This window comes from Hydractinia symbiolongicarpus, chromosome 11 (genome assembly GCF_029227915.1).
Source record: "Hydractinia symbiolongicarpus strain clone_291-10 chromosome 11, HSymV2.1, whole genome shotgun sequence".
NCBI lineage: Eukaryota > Metazoa > Cnidaria > Hydrozoa > Anthoathecata > Hydractiniidae > Hydractinia > Hydractinia symbiolongicarpus.
The window spans coordinates 13,640,002-13,661,694 of NC_079885.1; the positions used below are offsets into that span (position 1 = coordinate 13,640,002).

At 39.6% G+C, this 21,693-nt stretch overlaps 1 long non-coding RNA gene across 1 annotated transcript; it reads left to right on the forward strand.

The window, feature by feature from the left end:
- Positions 1-6,118: 6,118 nt before the first annotated feature.
- Positions 6,119-7,771, forward strand: LOC130613996 (uncharacterized). The gene is made up of 2 exons (XR_008975791.1): positions 6,119-6,739; positions 7,044-7,771. It is a non-coding gene; the product is annotated as an uncharacterized LOC130613996 (long non-coding RNA).
- The last annotated feature ends 13,922 nt before the right edge of the window (positions 7,772-21,693 follow it).

The window sequence follows — 21,693 nt, forward strand, 5'->3', positions numbered from 1 at the left end:
CGACGAACCAGATTTTCACGGAGGAAATGACCATAAAAAATATTTGGGTAATTGGGTCAAAAATCGGACGTTTTGAAATTTGATGTACTAGGAGAAAACGCGGAAATTCGATACGCTCTAATATATTTATGGGAACGAGGAAAATAGCTTCGCTGCGCTCGGCTCGCTGGCGCTCCCCTTCACTACGCTCCGCAATAATTTACTCTTCCTATTGTTATTGCCTCGCGGTAGCCAGTCTGTTTAATGGGTTCGGCCAGCTTCGGCCAGCTTCGGCCAACTGCAATTCTGAAGTTCTTTCTGATCCAACATGTCTTCTGATGGGAGCTTGCGGGATCGGGTTGTGCTTGCTGTAACTAGTATAGAAAGTGTTGCGGAGCGTAGGACTGAGTCCCCTAGGTTCGCAAGCGAAAAATTTTAGATGCCCCTTTCGGTTGAATTGTATAACAAATCGTATAAAAAACAAAGTTCCCACGTGCTCCATGGTAATCGATCAAACTGTTTCATCTTCGCCTTGATGAAACATTTCCTGGGGTTTCCGCATTAGCAGTACCGTAGTGTGTTCCGGACGCAATATTACTTGCACCAGGGACATATTTTCTTTAGAACCTGATGTATCGAAAATGCTAAAAAAGGTTAAACGGAACAAGAATGGTGTTCGGGTGAAGTTACAAAAACGGAAAATATTTCTTTATCGTGAAATTATTTTCTGGTTTAAAAAATTATGAGATTTCCCGAACAGGAAATTTTTTCATTTTTCTGAAATTTGTTCTGATTGAACCCAAAAAATGAATTAAATATATATATATTTGAAGATTTTCAGTAGGCGTTGATGATTGCATGAGAACCGCTTGTCAGAATTTAAAACGCCTCAGTAATAACAAATGTATATACATGTTGAAAAAGTTTCCCCGATACATATTTATTGAAATAATTTCCGTTTCTGTAACTTGAGCCGCACTGGTGTAAGCTCGAGCTAGCTAACTATTCTTAAAGTAGTTAGCTAGCTATAGCTATATATGCTATCTAAGTTTTAATATTATCCCAGCTAAGTCGGCAGTTTTATACTAGCTAGCTTTAGGTGTGAGTGAGGCTAGAAAAGGGCTCATTACATGTAAAAAATAGTGATATACTAGCTAACATACCCTTTCTTCGTTTTCTTGAAAATGCCCTTCCGTCCATTACGTCCAACAAGCCAATATGGCCATCAACGCAATTTTCATTTCAAGCGCTATGTATGTGAGACAATGTCACGTGATATTAGTAAGAGTGACCGTGGCTAAAGCCGTATGCCGACCTGATCTCAACTGGAAACGGAATGGTCTCGACGAACCAGATTTTCACGGAAGAAATGACCATAAAAAATATTTGGGTAAGTGGGTCAAAAATCGGACGTTTTGAAATTTGATGTACTAGGAGAAAACGCGGAAATTCGATACGCTCTAATATATTTATGGGAACGAGGAAAATAGCTTCGCTGCGCTCGGCTCGCTGGCGCTCCCCTTCACTACGCTCCGCAATAATTTACTCTTCCTATTGTTATTGCCTCGCGGTAGCCGGTCTGTTTAATGGGTTCGGCCAGCTTCGGCCAACTGCAATTCTGAAGTTCTTTCTGATCCAACATGTCTTCTGATGGGAGCTTGCGGGATCGGGTTTTGCTGTAACTAGTATAGAAAGTGTTGCGGAGCGTAGGACTGAGTCCCCTAGGTTCGCAAGCGAAAAATTTTAGATGCCCCTTTCGGTTGAATTGTATAACGAATCGTATAAAAAACAAAGTTCCCACGTGCTCCATGGTAATCGATCAAACTGTTTCATCTTCGCCTTGATGAAACATTTCCTGGGGTTTCCGCATTAGCAGTACCGTAGTGTGTTCCGGACGCAATATTACTTGCACCAGGGACATATTTTCTTTAGAACCTGATGTATCGAAAATGCTAAAAAAGGTTAAACGGAACAAGAATGGTGTTCGGGTCAAGTTACAAAAACGGAAAATATTTCTTTATCGTGAAATTATTTTCTGGTTTAAAAAATTATGAGATTTCCCGAACAGGAAATTTTTTCATTTTTCTGAAATTTGTTCTGATTGAACCCAAAAAATGAATTAAATATATATATATTTGAAGATTTTCAGTAGGCGTTGATGATTGCATGAGAACAGCTTGTCAGAATTTAAAACGCCTCAGTAATAACAAATGTATATACATGTTGAAAAAGTTTCCCCGATACATATTTATTGAAATAATTTCCGTTTCTGTAACTTGAGCCGCACTGGTGTAAGCTCACCGGCAGTACCTCTATATAAACATTAATCATCAGTGGACGAGACCACGTACTATTTGCAAAATATGTGACTATAGCTATAGCTATGTTTTTTTGCTGTCTTTTCTAAACTTTTTGGTTCTTGGTTTTTGATATATAAAATTGGCAGAGTCAACAAATTTTGTGCACAATTGTAGCTAGCATAAAATTATCAATGTTGCTAGCATAAAATTAGATATTTGTGCTGACAAAATAGCTAGCTAGCTAGCATAGAAAAATTCTTTCAGACAGATTTTCTAGCTTTTGCTAGCTATATGGCACTGTTTGTTCTCTTTTTTATTCGAGCTAGCTAACTATTCTTAAAGTGTAGTTAGCTAGCTATAGCTATATATGCTATCTAAGTTTTAATATTATCCCAGCTAAGTCGGCAGTTTTATACTAGCTAGCTTTAGGTGTGAGTGAGGCTAGAAAAGGGCTCATTACATGCAAAAAATAGTGATATACTAGCTAACATACCCTTTCTTCGTTTTCTTGAAAATGCCCTTCCGTCCATTACGTCCAACAAGCCAATATGGCCATCAACGCAATTTTCATTTCAAGCGCTATGTATGTGAGACAATGTCACGTGATATTAGTAAGAGTGACCGTGGCTAAAGCCGTATGCCGACCTGATCTCAACTGGAAACGGAATGGTCTCGACGAACCAGATTTTCACGGAAGAAATGACCATAAAAAATATTTGGGTAAGTGGGTCAAAAATCGGACGTTTTGAAATTTGATGTACTAGGAGAAAACGCGGAAATTCGATACGCTCTAATATATTTATGGGAACGAGGAAAATAGCTTCGCTGCGCTCGGCTCGCTGGCGCTCCCCTTCACTACGCTCCGCAATAATTTACTCTTCCTATTGTTATTGCCTCGCGGTAGCCAGTCTGTTTAATGGGTTCGGCCAGCTTCGGCCAACTGCAATTCTGAAGTTCTTTCTGATCCAACATGTCTTCTGATGGGAGCTTGCGGGATCGGGTTGTGCTTGCTGTAACTAGTATAGAAAGTGTTGCGGAGCGTAGGACTGAGTCCCCTAGGTTCGCAAGCGAAAAATTTTAGATGCCCCTTTCGGTTGAATTGTATAACGAATCGTATAAAAACAAAGTTCCCACGTGCTCCATGGTAATCGATCAAACTGTTTCATCTTCGCCTTGATGAAACATTTCCTGGGGTTTCCGCATTAGCAGCACCGTAGTGTGTTCCGGACACAATATTACTTGCACCAGGGACATATATTTAGAACCTGATGTATCGAAAAAAAAGGTTAAACGGAACAAGAATGGTGTCCGACATCAGTGTACAGTTCGGGTCAAGTTACAAAAACGGAAAATATTTCTTTATCGTGAAATTATTTTCTGGTTTAAAAAATTATGAGATTTCCCGAACAGGAAATTTTTTCATTTTTCTTAAATTTGTTCTGATTGAACCCAAAAAATGAATTATATATATATATATATATTTGAAGATTTTCAGTAGGCGTTGATGATTTCATGAGAACCGCTTGTCAGAATTTAAAACGCCTCAGTAATAACAAATGTATATACATGTTGAAAAAGTTTCCCCGATACATATTTATTGAAATAATTTCCGTTTCTGTAACTTGAGCCGCACTGGTGTAAGCTCGAGCTAGCTAACTATTCTTAAAGTAGTTAGCTAGCTATAGCTATATATGCTATCTAAGTTTTAATATTATCCCAGCTAAGTCGGCAGTTTATTACTAGCTAGCTTTAGGTGTGAGTGAGGCTAGAAAAGGGCTCATTACATGTAAAAAATAGTGATATACTAGCTAACATACCCTTTCTTCGTTTTCTTGAAAATGCCCTTCCGTCCATTACGTCCAACAAGCCAATATGGCCATCAACGCAATTTTCATTTCAAGCGCTATGTATGTGAGACAATGTCACGTGATATTAGTAAGAGTGACCGTGGCTAAAGCCGTATGCCGACCTGATCTCAACTGGAAACGGCATGGTCTGGACGAACCAGATTTTCACGGAAGAAATGACCATAAAAAATATTTGGGTAAGTGGGTCAAAAATCGGACGTTTTGAAATTTGATGTACTAGGAGAAAACGCGGAAATTCGATACGCTCTAATATATTTATGGGAACGAGGAAAATAGCTTCGCTGCGCTCGGCTCGCTGGCGCTCCCCTTCACTACGCTCCGCAACTAGTATAGAAAGTGTTGCGGAGCGTGGGACTGAGTCCCCTAGGTTCGCAAGCGTAGTGAAGGGGAGCGCCAGCGAGCCGAGCGCAGCGAAGCTATTTTCCTCGTTCCCATAAATATATTAGAGCGTATCGAATTTCCGCGTTTTCTCCTAGTACATCAAATTTCAAAACGTCCGACTTTTGACCCACTTACCCAAATATTTTTTATGGTCATTTCTTCCGTGAAAATCTGGTTCGTCCAGACCATGCCGTTTCCAGTTGAGATCAGGTCGGCATACGGCTTTAGCCACGGTCACTCTTACTAATATCACTTGACATTGTCTCACATACATAGCGCTTGAAATGAAAATTGCGTTGATGGCCATATTGGCTTGTTGGACGTAATGGACGGAAGGGCATTTTCAAGAAAACGAAGAAAGGGTATGTTAGCTAGTATATCACTATTTTTTACATGTAATGAGCCCTTTTCTAGCCTCACTCACACCTAAAGCTAGCTAGTATAAAACTGCCGACTTAGCTGGGATAATATTAAAACTTAGATAGCATATATAGCTATAGCTAGCTAACTACTTTAAGAATAGTTAGCTAGCTCGAGCTTACACCAGTGCGGCTCAAGTTACAGAAACGGAAATTATTTCAATAAATATGTATCGGGCAAACTTTTTCAACATGTATATACATTTGTTATTACTGAGGCGTTTTAAATTCTGACAAGCGGTTCTCATGAAATCATCAACGCCTACTGAAAATCTTCAAATATATATATATATATAATTCATTTTTTGGGTTCAATCAAAACAAATTTAAGAAAAATGAAAAAATTTCCTGTTCGGGAAATCTCATAATTTTTTAAACCAGAAAATAATTTCACGATAAAGAAATATTTTAGATGCCCCTTTCGGTTGAATTGTATAACGAATCGTATAAAAAACAAAGTTCCCACGTGCTCCATGGTAATCGATCAAACTGTTTCATCTTCGCCTTGATGAAACATTTCCTGGGGTTTCCGCATTAGCAGTACCGTAGTGTGTTCCGGACGCAATATTACTTGCACCAGGGACATATTTTCTTTAGAACCTGATGTATCGAAAATGCTAAAAAAGGTTAAACGGAACAAGAATGGTGTTCGACTCAAGTTACAAAAACCCCCAGCTGTTTTATCACGCGCAATTTTTGCTACGCAAAAATTGCGCGTGGGCTTCGCTTCGATTCGCAAATCCGCCTAAGGAGAAAAAAATACTGTATCCGCCCCTGAAACACACACTTGGTAAAAGTTGGTAGATTAAACTTTTACCATAACACGTTGGAAAAATACACAAGGTATCGACTCCATTTAAAATATTTACCACAGCTTCTAATTGTTTCGGTTTAATTGAAAAAGAAAGTGGAACTAAAATGTTTGAGATGACTTTTGAAACATCCGAAACAGTCGCCATGTTCAATGAAATAAATTAAATCCATAATTTTAATCATCAGCCTCACTATAATATAATTAAAAGGGTGTAGCTTTCTTTATTAGTTTAGTTGATACGGCCACGGATCAACAAAATTGTTGCGCAACTGCCCTGCAAAAATTAGCCAATCAGAAAGTAGCAGTTGCATTTCTACGGTAGGTTAGTCCTGTCTCTCTTTTCAGCGATAGCCCGCTAAAAAAAGCAGGGTTAAAAAAGAAGGACAGCGCGAGAGCAGAAAAGAGAGACAGGTATCCTGTCTAATATGAATATGAAGTGAACGCTCTACCGACTGAACTACCAATCCCCCAAAGAAGACAACCCTTTGCATGACTTTATTAATTATATCAAGCATATTGTATCTAGTAAACACCTTTTGAGCATTCTGTCCCGAAAAATGATATATATTTGTAGTTTAGAAATTTAGCTCTAAATATCGTCCCTCAAAGGCACCGGATTTTAATGTATTTAGAGACTTTACTATATATATAATATAATATACTATATAAGAATGTTTTCTCTTTCTTTATAGATTGCGTACAATGAGAGCGAGAGATGTTATCTTTCAATACATGAGATAAAAAGAAGAAAGCAAAACCTCTTACTGCGTTGTTATTGTTTTTCTGTCAAAAATTTGAAGCTGTTTTATAAATCTTGATAAAGTTAATAAATTGTTTTCGTTTCTGTAGATTGTTTGTTTTTGTTTATTGTTTCCCGTGAGTTCTATAATAGCCATCAAACAATCAAATTGATTCTGACAGGATTCGAACCTGCATTTCCCTGTTAACAGGGCATCCTACCAATTGGATGACTGAATCGTAAGTCAAAATTATTAGACATACAAACTAAACTTACATTTTTTGTGATTACTTTGTGGAAAATAACTTGTTTTGTTTATTATATATATAATTTTTTTTTGTCACTGCATTAACCAAAATCTTTTGGAGACGACCCCTGAGTGTGTACTTAATTTATGGATGGCCCCTCCTCTATACCGTCAGGGAAAACTTTTAAATATGCTGTTACAGTATAAATAAACCGTACTTGTTAATTAGATGTCTATTACATCCTGCTGAAGCAGCAAATCGCTTACACTGAGCTGAAATTTGCATCTTCTTTTAGAACTAAGAAGCAAGAAATGTGTGGACCAACTACAATTATTTTGAGCCAATAAAAAAGATGATGATGAAGGGAACATGTGTTTAAAATTTTTTGACAAAAGCCTAAACAATTTGGCAGATACAGCCCGTCAATGACAGCTGTAGCTGTTGAAACGCAGCCTAGAATAAATTCACTTGTTCATTACAAGATAATATCTATATTATTCAATAACTAATAGTTAGGCCGTCATCAAAAATATGTTGTGTTCGCGTCCTCCGACCGACTCCCTTTTGGTAATAAAAACCTGAGTCGTTAACTTGGACAAAGACCCGGAAAAAATTTCGCAAGATATTTTTCAAAAATAATTTTTTTTTCGCCAGAACTAATTTATGCAAAATTGACAAAAACTCGTGAAAATTAATTTCAGTAAAAATTAATTCCTTTAGGGTACTCCTGTGGCTACTGACAGTTTACAGGGCGGCGAAAAATGGTCTACAAACGATGTCGAGTGGCGCTATACTGTCTTGGCCCTGAGAACGAATTTTGCTCCGATCTGAAAATCCTGGGAAAAAATACGTCCGGTCGCCCGACTGACTCATTGCAGGGTCTTCAGGACGCGAACACAACATATTTTTGATGGTGTCCTTATTCAATAACTAATAGTTAGCTGATAATATGTATACATAGCTATATTTATATGATTGTATATACGCCATTTAAAAGACGAAAAAAACTTTACATCAACTACAGTGCTAGTAGTGAGGACACATAAAATATCCACACCAGCCCCAGGGTAAGTCATCAACACAAGTTAGCTACCTATTCCTTTTACCCAACCTGGAACTGATTTTTGTGTTCTCTCTGATCATTTTCAGTTATTAAATTCTCTATACAAAACTCAATCTAAATTGCACCTAGAAAGAATGAATACTTAAATACGAGTTTCGCCTTTAAAATCAAATAAACTAAATAAATATAGCTAGCTAGCTAGCTAATCCACACTGCGCGAAATTAGCTGTTTACCCATATTGCCCATGTTGTCTTTTTTCCACAGTTTAAAATATTGGACAACATGGGTCGAAAGACATCGCGGGATGGCACAGGACCATGCGTACAGGTTGTAAACAGGCCGTTTTTGCAATCTGGGCAGAACAAGTCCAGCATGGAAATTGATCTATAGCTGGCTATCAACATTATCAACAAAGTGTTTTTCACAGCTATGTAATGCAAGAATGTATAAAGTTGTCATCACTAAAAGATTCTTCATCGCATCAGTGTTAGTTACACAGTGATACTCACTTAAACCTTTCTATGGTCGCCGCCATGACAGTTTGATTTGATGTCACAAACCTGGCTTTTAAGTACAGCTTCACAATTAATTTTTCTTAGGTTCTATTCGTTTATTTTAAAGTTTGTGCTACTTCGAAGCTGTACTACTCAAGTAGTTTACACGAAATCAAGTATCACAGCACGAAACGCAAGATGTCGCTCAGCAAAAAAAATCTTTTTATTCACGCCTGGCGGACTAAGAGCCGCCCCTTATGGGGCGGCAATTAGACGCCAAATTCATTGTTTACATTGATTAACTGCGTTTTGATTGGTCTATAACTAGCAGCGAAACTTTTAGTAGGAACTGTTTCTACTTTTCAGCGAAACGAATATTTCGATGCAAAATCATAACAAACAAAACTGCGCATGCTCAGATACAATAATCGCCGTCGAATTCGCCGTTCAATTCGCTTCGTCAGAATCCCCCTTAAGAGTCGCCCCTTATGGTTTACACGAAATTTACACAGTGAATAATGTGAATTGATTACACAGTTAAGTTTACACAGTGAAGATTACAATTACACAGTGAAGTTTACACGAATTCCGTAACGGAATTTTAGTGCTGTTGGTGAATTTAAAATTATGATAACGCAACGAGTTGCTGAGATAATATCAAGATAGTTATTTTCAATAATAGTACTAGCTGAAAGCAGAGAAGGGCGAATAATGAATGGGGGGAATGGCGATTCCATCGGAAATTCAAGACCTGCAACTGCAGCAGACGAAGTGATGGGCCAAGGCCTACCATCGGCATCAACGGAAGTTCCGTGTGTAAAGTGCAAAAAATTATTCCGTACGGCGAGAGGTGCTCTACAACATCAGAGACAATGTAAAGTAATTGTGTCAAGAGTCGATCATCTGCCTGCAGAAGAAGAGGTTCCTATGCATGAAAACTCTAGCAACAATGCAACAGAAGTAACAACTCCTGAACAGTTTTACTGGGGTGAAGTGAAGGGAAGTGATTTTACAAAACTGATTGATTCCTGCTATAAAAAAATCGTTTTCTGGAGAAAAAATCTTTTCATGCTCCCAAGTGGAGGCGCTGGCAAAGACTTTACCCGGGAAGTAACTAGATTGCTTAATGCTTGGGTAGAAGATAGCCCGCTGGGATCGATATCTATGAAGGCGATTCACATCATGCCAGCCCTTTTACTCCAAAAACCAAGCAAAACCTCCAAAACCAGAGACCATGTAAAAGCTCTGGAAAGAAGACTGCGTTTATGGCATAGAGGGGAGATTAATGCGTTGGTGAATGAGGCAGAAACACTACAATCAAGACTGCCAAAAATTATGGAGAAGAAAACAATTGAAACAATCTCAAAACAGTTTAAGGAGAGAATGGAAAAAGGTGATGTGCATGGCGCAATCAAATTGCTTACAAACAATATGAGTGGAGGAGTGCTTCCATTAGACGATGCGACAATTGCAACACTGAAGGAGAAGCATCCCAAAGGACAAAATACTAATGATTACAATCTACTGCATGGCCCTGTTCAACGCATCAATCCGATAATATTTGATGCTATTGATGAGCAAATGGTACTAAAATCTGCATTGGCAACACAAGGTGGTTCGGGTCCTTCTGGTTTTGATGCTGATGGATGGAGAAGGCCGCTGACAGCGAAAATGTATGGAGAGTGTGGCAGGGATTTACGATCGTCCATTGCAAATGTCACAAAGAAAATTTGCACCCAACAAATAAAAGATCAATCGTTGCAGGGTTTTCTAGCTGCAAGGTTAGTACCACTTGACAAGCAACCAGGAGTCCGACCCATTGGGGTCGGGGAAGTGCTAAGGCGGATCTGTGGAAAGTTGGTTATGTCAATTGTTAAAAGAGATGTTATCATATCAAGGAGCAGGGTGCAGATGTGTTCTGGTCAAAAAGGAGGAAGTGAGGCTGCAATCCACTCGATGAGGAAAGCATTTGAAAGTGAAGGAGCTGAGGCGGTGATACTAGTAGATGCCGCTAATGCTTTCAATAACATTAATCGGAAAGCTCTACTTCACAATGTGCAAATATTGTGTCCAGAGTTCTCACATTATGTCGTCAATTGTTATCGTGTGCCTGCCAGATTGTTTGTCATTGGTGGAATTGAACTTCGCTCTAATGAAGGGACCACTCAAGGAGACCCAATTGGCATGGCAGTTTATGCTATGGGAATTACACCACTCCTTAACATCATGTTGTCAACAATTGCTGATGTTCCAGATCAAATGGCAGCATTTGCGGACAATATTACATCAACAGGAAAATTGCAATCATTGAAGCAATGGTGGACCAATATTACAACAATCGGTCCACACTTTGGATACTTTCCCCAGCCAATGAAATCATGGCTAATTAAAAGAGGAACACTTTGATCTTGCCAAAACAGTGTTTGAAGGCACAAATATACAAATATCCAAAGATGGTGAGAGACATCTTGGCGCCGTTATTGGAAGTAAAACAGCCAAAGATCAATACTGCAAAAAGAGGGTCAAACACTGGTCTGATGAATTGACCTTGCTGACACAGATTGCAGTCACCCAGCCACAGGCGGCATATGCATGTTATGTGAGTGGCTTTCAGCATCGCTACTCATACTTCATTCGAACGATACCTCAAATGGAAGATTACCTCCAACCAATTGAAGATATTTTGAGACATCAATTTATACCAGCCATCACTGGTGGGAAAGTCATAAACGACACAGAAAGAGATCTTCTGTCCCTCCCGCCTCGGATGGGCGGACTTGGTCTTAAAAATGTCTGTGAAATTGCACCGATCGAGCACGAGAATTCAAAGCAGTTTACATTTAAACTTCAGAATCAGATACTTGGCACCACTGAAAATGGGGAAATAAAATCAATTGCAATGATTAAAAGTGAGAAGAACCAACGAAAGTAAGAGAAACTGGTGCGAGTCAGAGCCGAGTTGAATGAAGATCAAAAGAAAAAGAACGACTCCAATTGCCTAGTCGGTTCTTCAATCTGGTTAACAAATCTTCCAATCAAAGAGCTTGCATACGATCTCAACAAAGAGCAGTTCCAGGATGCACTGCGTATTCGATATAACTGGACCCTACCTCGATTACCCACTGAATGTATCTGTGGAAGCAGTTTTGATGTTTCACATGCGCTGTCCTGTAAGAAAGGAGGGTTTGTGACATTAAGACATAATGAGATTCGCGACATAACAGCAAAGCTAATTGATGAGGTATGTTTCAATGTTCGAAGCGAACCAAGCTTGATGGCTCCAGATGGCGAGCAGTTTCAATATCGTACTGCCAATCGCAGCAGAGAAGCACGTTTGGACATCAGTGCTACTGGGTTCTGGACTGTGCTTCAAAGTGAAGTGCTTCAAAAGGAATGAAGATGAAAAGAAACGCCATTATAACGAGCGAGTAAACACCGTAGAATATGGGACCTTCAGTCCCCTTGTCTTCTCAACAAATGGAGGAATGGGTCGTGAGTGTGGAGCGTTTTACAAACGACTATCAGAGATGATTGCTGAAAAGCGGGATGTCACAGTTCAACAATCGACCAAATTCATAAGGTCGAAGATCTCATTCAGTTTGTTAAGATCAACTTTACTATGCATCAGAGGCGCACGCTCATTGTGGGGTAGGGAACCTGCAACAATCAATGACATTGAACTCTCCAATTCTCTTTCAAGGATTGTAGGCAGCGATTAATCAATAATCTATTCTGTGAAGAGATTTTAAAATTCAAAAACAATCAAAACACTCGAATAATCAAATTAAATAGACAGTAGTACAGTATTAAAAATAAATAAATTGTTGCTAAGTTTGAAAAAAAAAAAAAGAAAAAAAAAAAAAAATTTTAACGTTAATAGTGTGACGTTATTAAAACGGTACTAGTCGATTAGGCCCTTGGAAAAATCCACTTAGGCAGAAAAACAATTGAAAAGTTCTGTCATTTGAATTTTGATGACATCAGCAAATATTTCAGTATATTGAATATGCCTTTTACTAAAAAAAATAATCTGAAAATGCATAAAAAGAAAGTATATAAGTCATAATTTAACAAAAAAGTTCTTAAAATCTAACACAAAATATCAAATGTCAAATCGCATGAAATCCTCCCAACAAAACTTCAGACAAAATATGAAAAACAACGGCGTGCAAGGTGTAAAATCTAGTTAGTAGAAAGTTACAACATTGACAGTCACAACCCAGACAGTTACGACAACAATAATAATAATGTCAGAAATAACACATATCTCAAATATGTATACATCTTATTATGTGATTATGTTGAAAACCTTCAATATTTTAATCTAAAGTGTCGAAAAGAAAGGCTTGCAACAGTAAGCACAGATCTATGAAATAAGTTCTTTACGCATTTTAAACAATATCAAAAAGCCAAACTCAAACAAACACAAAACACCTAAAAACAAAAAATTAAACTTTGAAAAATCATTTATTCGGTTGCATACCATCCTCTCCCGCAAAAATATGCACAAAATGTAAAAATTAACCGGTTAACAAAACAATTTTTTGTCTAATGATTCGTACTGACTTTACCAAACATTTTAACCTGAAATGTCGAAAAAGCAATATGCAAGGAGTAGATTTCAAATCAACAAAAATCATTATTTTGAAAACATTGTATATATATATGGTCCTACCTCACAAAAGTTTACAATAAATGCAGAACACAAAGGTTTATGAGGAGCAAATCAAAATATGAACAAAGATCAGTTCAATTGGCATGTTCTATATTGTCTTCAGCCATAAAATCTTCCACAAAATTGATATGAAACCCATCAAATTCAACTCAGAAAAAGCAGTCATTTAAGTGCATACAAAAATACAACTTGTAGAATATCAAATTATTATTTTTAGTATATATAATTGCATATGGTCCTCCCTCACAACAGTTAAATTTTTGCACTAAATTTGCAACACAAAATACAAATTCTAAATAATTCCTATGGTTTTCCTCAAAAGTTTAATCAAAATATAAAAGATGAGAGGTGAACGACAAAATCAAAGTTTGCAGAATTTAATTATTTTGGTATATATATGTCTATTGATATATGCCCTTTATAACAATATTTCAATCCAAAATTTGAAAAAGAAAAACAGTTTGCAACAAAATCAGTTATTCTGATGATATTGCATACACTTTTTCTCCACAAAAGTGTAAAAAAAGAATGGTTGTAGGAAATACTTCTGATTCAACAAAAATCAGTATTTGCATCTTGTACTCATTAAATATTACCCAAAATTTCAAAAAACTGTGATTTGGAACGCATCAAATTTATAAATAGAGAGGGATCAGTCATTTCGGTATGTTGTACAGAGTCCTGTCCGGTAAGAATTTAAACAAAATATAAAAAAAACACAAGTTTTTTCGGTGTTGTACTCCCTCAAAAAAGTTGAAACTTTTCTTAATTGAGACAAAATGCCATAAACAAAAACATTTTAGTCAGAACATCTAGAACAACAAAAATCACTACACTTAAGGTACCAGAATTACTACATGTTAAATAAAAATCGTTTCGTCATATTGCATGTAACCGATGTATATAAGTTTAGTTACACAAAATGTGAAAAATACATTATTTGCATACACAAATTGTGAAAAATACATTATTTGCTTAAAAACAGTCCTTAAACTCTTCTTAAATATTATGTTATACTTTTTTAAAAGTTGTTGTGGCTTGTTAATTTAAGCTTAAAATGTCAATTAAAATAAGTTACAGTCACATTCTTAGCAAAGACCACTAAGATTAGCTTACATGTAAAAAGCAACATAAAACTGAAGCTAACATAAGGTAGCTACAGCAGCTAATAGCTGGTCACTTAAATATAAACTGGAGACTTAGCTAGGTATAAATAACATGGCTACATATTTATAAATTCCTAGCTACCTAGCTAGTTGTTGTTGGTGTGGTTGATGCTAGCTAACAAACATGTCTCGCATCAATAATATCATCAAAACTTTAAAAAACATAAACAAACCTTACAGAAACCTTGCTATACTTCATTTATATACCATGCCCCTTTTTAAATGCTTTTGTAAAGATTTATTTTGAAGGCAAGAGAAGACAAATGCTTAAAAAGGACAGCCATCTTTTTTGCAAACACAATTTCCGTTACTTTGTGCTAGAACTTCATTTAACAAACCACACAAAACTCGCGGCTTTTCACGACAAAGAAGACATATTTTTTTCGGCAACATCAAAGATTTTTTTCGGCAACATCAAAGGAAAATGACGATATCAACTTTGCCTGTCACAGAGACACGGAACTGGCGTATTATTATATAGACTAGTCGATAAGGCCCGTGGAAAAATCCACTTAGACAGGATAACAGAGAAAAACAACCATCATTTAAATTTTGCAGACATCAGCAGAGACCTGTTAAAACCCAAAAAAATTTTCAGAAATATGTATACCTGTTGCCTTCATCGTATAGATCTTGAAATGCTGATCAAGAAAATGTATATGATCATGTATCTTTGACAAACGGTTGCAGAGATATCAAGGTTTAAAGGTTTTTTGATGACGTCATCAAACCGTCCATTCCGAAACGGATTCGGGGACCCAGGTTTGAAAAACTTACCCAAATTGGTCCCAGGTTGTCCCTAGTTACCCACGCGGTGAAAAAACATTGACGTCACCACCTCGTTTTCAAGTTATTTGGCCTCAAAGTTTAAAGTGCATTGTAATGGCTTCACTAATCTTAATTAACTTTCCTTTGACGTCAATACTATTTTATCAGTAAAGTTTGGTAAATTACAGAACAATTTTATAGGCGATGTTTTATAGAATTTGTTAAAGAAAATTTTGAAGAATGTAATCCACTTTGCAAAAGTGACAAGAGATAGGAAAAGGCGGATGTTAGGACAGACCCCGTTAGCACTTTACCATTCCACGTCAAATTATAGGCCATCCACGTCAAATCAACGATAGAAGAGTCTATGAAATCCGTTAGCACCTACGAATGTCCGGATCCGCCCCAACCCCCCAACCCCCGCCGTGTCCCCCGGGCCCCCTCCCCTCCCCATGGGTCCCTACCCACCCTCATCTGTCGTGCCTTATAATTTATAGTGTTATGTGTGTCTATAATGGCCTCTTGCCAGTGTGGTAATACCATCATCCAAAATTATGCGCTTATCATCATCCGCATTGAGCGCGAGTTTATTTGTTTTTATCGTGTGGACATCGTGCTTAATCGATCTGAAGGTCATCTGTTCTCTGTAAACATTTTCACCCTCCAACAGGCATCTCTTATAATCATCGAAACCTATGGTCTTCCTTACCACACACTTCTTGACCCCCTTGCACCTCTTATCCTCCCTACCACATAGCTGTTTGTATGCGTACGTCTTCGCTCTTAGAGCCACAAACTCGGTCATCACCTTACCACCCAACTCGTCCTTCATCAGCCCAATGATCTTTTTATTCAAACCTAATGGTAGAGGTCTACCATCTTCCTTATCATACCCCGATGTGTCAAATCTAGCAGACACATCATCGGCGATATCTTTGTAAAAGTCGTTGGTTTTGATGTGGTATACGAATGAATCAGTATCCATGTAACACAGTTTCACGTCATCACCATATTTCGGCTTCATGTAATCATAGTGAAACTCGTACATAATCATCTTGGACATGTCGAGAATTGCCAGTCCCAGGTATATCGGCTTATTCATTTTGATCTTTATCTTGGACATTTCAACACCCATCAGTGTTTCTGAGAACCATGTGCTACCCTTGAAGTTGGGCTTCATCACCAGCTTCTCATACTGTTCCTTCTTCGTAGCCAAGCGTATATCTTTGTGTTTACGCTGATTCTCCATTGTCTTACCAAAGAACGAATTGTTCATCAGCTTGAAAAAGTCCTTCTCAAAGTCATTCTTCGAATCCGTGCGCAGCCGTGTATTGAAGTCGATGTAAGGTTTCAGCCACGCACTCTGATTAAATCTCAAGACCCTATGAACCTTCTCAAGAACAAGACCATGCTTCAACGCTTGAGCAAGCGCACGGATATGAGTGATATATTTCGTCTTATCAGAAAGACATGGCGTCAGCTTCTCGACGCCATTAATCTCCTTCCTCTCGGGCATGAAAGGAAGGTCGCTATGAGAATCATGAAGCTCCCGCGGATAGCTCACATCGACCTCAAGGATGTACCCCTCTTCACCATCTTCCTCAGCTAATTGCGAAATCAGTTCGGATGTGAAATCAGAAACCGTGTCATCAACCCACTCAAACCCCCCGGTCGGCATCTTCTGAATCATGGCCCAGCCGTACAAATTATTTGCATCTAGGTACTGAAGATAGCTATTAAACTCCTTCCTCCTGACCTTCCTCCCGACCTTGGTGGCTTTGGTGGTATATTGTTTCCCCTCTTTCGGTGTGGTTGGTCCCCAACATGACTTTTCATACAAACTCATGACCTTGTCCTTCATGGCTCTGTAGGCTTTACTGATTTTCAGCCTGATCGTCCTAGGTGCATGTTTCATTATCCAGTACCTCAAGTATCTCATTTTGTTTTCACTATAGGTCTGGTTTTAGCCATTTCCTGCCGCTCAAAAATATCCATGTCAGAGCCATCAGGTGGATTGTACAAGTCACCCATATACTTATTGTTGGCCTTGGCGTGGCGGTGGACAGCCTGACACAATCCACCCCTAATACCACTCTCAATGAACATGACCATCTCCATATCCGACAATAGATCTAGACTAACCTTGGTCTTTTTCAGACATGCTTGCCAGGTTAATCCAGGAGTTGTGTAGAAATGCGCGGGATCTAGTTCGTAGTATCTGGAACACGTCTCTCTGAATGTCTCAAACACATCAGCGAGCAATAGAACATCTGTCTTGAGATAGATGTCGTGATAAATGCCCATATTCCCAACCTTCATGTCCTTCCACACCTTCTGGGCATGTGCATAATCGGCATCACTGATGTGACTCATGTTCAGCTTGCTGTAGAAATCATCCTTTGACGGGAGCTCAGTTTCATTAAACCTATCGAATGAGTTAACATACTCATATGGGTATACACCCTTCCTTCTCATTATGTTGAATTCGTCACCATTGAAGAATTTTCGAAGGTTTTTGCACTGATCATCTGATAGGTTGTCAGCCAGAGAGCTTAGGCCGCTTGACATAAATCTAAATGAATCGATGAATCTCAGCTTTATCTTCCTGTCCTTAGTCTCACCATTTTTGTCGATGTATTCACCAACCTTAACATCGGTCGAGAAAGAGATATATTTCTCCTTATTCTCTGCGATTACATCCATACCATCCTCTCCGTACTTCCTTGCAAGCTCCTTAATGAATAAATGCGCATCATATCCGCTCAGATTGTGGAAGACAACCGGGATATAATTAGGTACCTTATACCGCAGATTACACCCCTGATGAGCGGCTCCACGAAACTTACCGGTGAAATGACAGTGATCCCTAACCTTGATGTCATCCTTGTCATCAAATTCCTTCATGCAAATGTGGCACACCTCGGCTCTATTGAAACCGTCACGCTCCTCATCCGTCAGTGGATCCATTTCTTTCTGAGGAAACATGTTATATAACCTTTCCGCCTCGGAAACCACATGATCCACAAAACGCGTAACACAGTCCTCACCGCGATAAAGATTAAGAGGGTTGGGAACGTCACCATGAGCATATTTACTATAACAACAGAATCCGGTTGGGACATGCTTACCGACTTTCTCGGTTGATGATCCGCCTTTTCTCTCATCCTCCGGCAATTCTTGTGTAAAAGCCTCGAAATCAGCATGCATGATGAATGGGACCTTGAGCTGAAACTTACCATCGCTGAAGGTTAGAGTGGTACCCTCTTTGGGGAGTTGAACCTTAGCAGCATCATTATCCTTGCAATACTCAAAGTGCTCATCCCTTTTCATCTCACTCGGGAAACCGGAAAGACAATTCAAGCAATAATGTTCTTTATTCTTATGCTTTGAGGAGTTAACCTTGCTCAGGACACCACTCAGGTTCTTAACAGCGATATAGTGCCTCTTATCCCCTTCACACAGTAAAAACAAAACAACCGTCTCATCCCGGTCAAGATGCTTCGACTTTCGACACATATAGACACCCTCTATGTCATCTTTCGTCAAAACATGCACAGCGACATCGGGGTTCCTCCTCTCAAAGAGATTTATCTTGTTTAGCGCCATTGGGAAAGTTATACCATCCCAATTATACTTATCATGCTTCTTAAGGATTGAGATTCGTTCAGGGTGATTACCGATCTTATCATGATTGAGAGCAGCGATAACAGCCCATCTGAAACATTCATCATCCTCGTTATGAGGGTTAATCACGGATCGCTTTCCGCTGAAGTTCTCCGGTAGTGGTAGGTAAGAACTACCTCTGGTTAATTTTAGTTTGTGAAAGTCCACATGCATATGTAGGATCCTCTCGATTGTGAATCCGCTGGCCGGAAGCGCGGGGTTCTCAATCTGCTCGATTATTTTATTAGTCATACGGAGGATCACATCGGAAATGTCATCGTTGGAATGTAATACCTCCATATAGCTATTGAACGCTTTGTCAACATATACACGTTGGGCATCGGTCGAGCCGGTGTCCTCCTTTACCCATTTCACCCACAGTGTAGCCTGAGTCTTCAGCGACTTCTTCTGCCTGAGCACTTCCTTCATCAACCTCTTAACGATAGGCTTAAGCTGTTTGAGAAAGACCTTGACATTCCTCTTCTTACCATCCGAGTTTATCTTGAAACGTTTGTATGAACGGTCAAACGCCTCCTCAATGGGGGTATAGGGGTTTTCCTCTTTCACCTCTTCCACCTCTTCCTCTACACTGCCCTTTTTATACAAACCCATGATCTTATCCTTCATGGCTTTGAAAGCTTTTGTTGTTTTATCCTTAATAGCCTTAGGTACATGTTTCGTCAACCAGTCTCTCCATTCAATCAACTTGCTTTTCACTATAGGTCTGGTTTTAGCCATTTCTTCCTGCTCAAAAATATCCATGTCAGAGCCAGATCTAAATGGTCTAGGTCCCGGTCTCGGTGTTGGTATGGGTACAGATCCATCGGATCCTAGAAAACTCCCCAGAGATTTGATTGATGTAGGTGGTACATGTATGGTGGGTCTAGATGTTGGTAAAGGGCTGTAGAGTCTAGGCGGTCCGGTGTATCTAGGTGCCGGTATCGGTCTCGACACCGGTCTAGGTGCCGGTATCGGTCTAGGTGCCGGTATCGGTCTCGACACCGGTCTAGGTGCCGGTATCGGTCTAGGTGCCGGTATCGGTCTCGGTCTAGGTCTCGACGCTGGTATGGGTCTCGACGCTGGTATAGATCTTAACGCAACGGTTGGTCTCAATAATTCGATAATCTCGGCCTTTCTGAGCTCTGCGTAGCCAGGTAGGCCGCGTTCCTTAGCGAGTTTTCTTAATTCAGCAAAGGTATTTCTCGAAGTCATGTTGAAGTATGATATACGATCTGTGGGTCTTTAAGGTGATATACGATATGTGGATCTTTAAGGTGATATACGATCTGTGGATCTTTAAGCCATTTTATAAATCGTAAACCGTGTTGGGGGGTCGTGAGTGTCCTGGTTTGTGGGGCAACCACCATGCTAAATTGTAGTAAAACACGCTTTGTGATACATACATCGATACACCATGGGTACCCACCCATTGGCACCTCGAGGGTCGTGAATCACATTTGTTACCCGTCCGAGTAACAAAAATGCCCAATCACTTAGGTCTTAGATATGCCTCCCGGTTGTTCACTACCGGATCTCGAGGGTCTCGGTGCCGGTACGGGTCTCGGCGCTGGTACTGGTCTGGCGGGTCTCGGCACGGGTACCGGTCTAACCGGTCTAACCGGTGCTGAAACGGTAGTTGGTCTCAAAAATTCGATCAGATCGGCCTTTCTTAGCCTTAAGTAGCCATGATGTAGGCCGCGTTCTCTAGAGGATTTTTCTCTAGCGAGATGTATTAATTCGGAAACTGTATTTCTCGAAGTCATGCCCGGTTGTTCACTACCGGATCTCGAGGGTCTCGGTGCCGGTACGGGTCTCGGCACGGGTACCGGTCTAACCGGTGCTGAAACGGTAGTTGGTCTCAAAAATTCGATCAGATCGGCCTTTCTTAGCCTTAAGTAGCCATGATGTAGGCCGCGTTCTCTAGAGGATTTTTCTCTAGCGAGATGTATTAATTCGGAAACTGTATTTCTCGAAGTCATGCCCGGTTGTGATATACGATCTGTGGATCTTTAAGCCGTTTTTATAAATCGTAAACCGGGGTGGAGGATCGTGAGGGGCTTCGTTCGCAAGACACCCACCAGCACCATGGTGGTAAAACGCGGTTTATGATACCGACATCGCTACACCATGGATCGTTTCCCGGAGTGTAAATGTGGGTGGGTACCCCCCCAGGGAAAAAAATCAGGACCTCCGAGGTCGCGAGGATCGTGAGGGGCTTCGTTCGCAAGACAACCACCCGACCCCATGGCGGTAAAACACACATACACCGGTTAGACCATGGGTACCCACCCACCAGCACCTAGAGGGCCGTGACTGGTACACCATGGGTACCCACCCACCAATATTTGTTACTCAGACGAGTAACAAAAAAAGGGTTGTCCAATCACTTAGGTCTCTTGTCGTTATAACGTTTTTGACATTTCAGATACGCCTCCCTGTTGTTCACCCTCCACCTTGAACAGTATCCATACCATTCCCGCTTGGTATCCGGATCGATGGTGTAGGATGGGTCGAGATCATTCTTCTCAATCACCTCAACCAGTTTAGCCTTTCTCATTCCATAAATATACTTCACCCCACGAGCTTTAGCAACCTCTTGCAACTCTCGCAGTTTCATCAATTTGTAGTCCGGTGTGGTATTCATGTCCGACATATTATGGCATATACATATACATGTAAAAACTTTTAAGCACTTTTATCGTACCACATCATAACAAAAAAGGAGATAAATAAAGGTGTGCATAAATAAAGGTGTGCATAAATAAAACATGTCAAACTCTAAACTTCAAGAGACTTACTATCAACCTCAAAATTTATGGAAAGGACAAAAGGCTGTTCAGAGCTTAAGAGGATTCGGTTTCAGGCCAAAGGAGATTAGGAAGTGGCTATCAAAACAAGCATTTTGGCAAGTACATTTACCCGCTCCAAAACATGTTGAAAGACCACATTATGAAGTTACCACCCCTAATGATTTACATCAATTCGATTTATTGTACATGCCCGGTGACATACTGTATGGTAATAAATATAAGTACATTTTGTCGGGAATCGATGCTGCTTCCAGATACAAGGTAGCCCGACCTTTGAGGACTAAGAAAGCCAAAGAGGTTGCCGC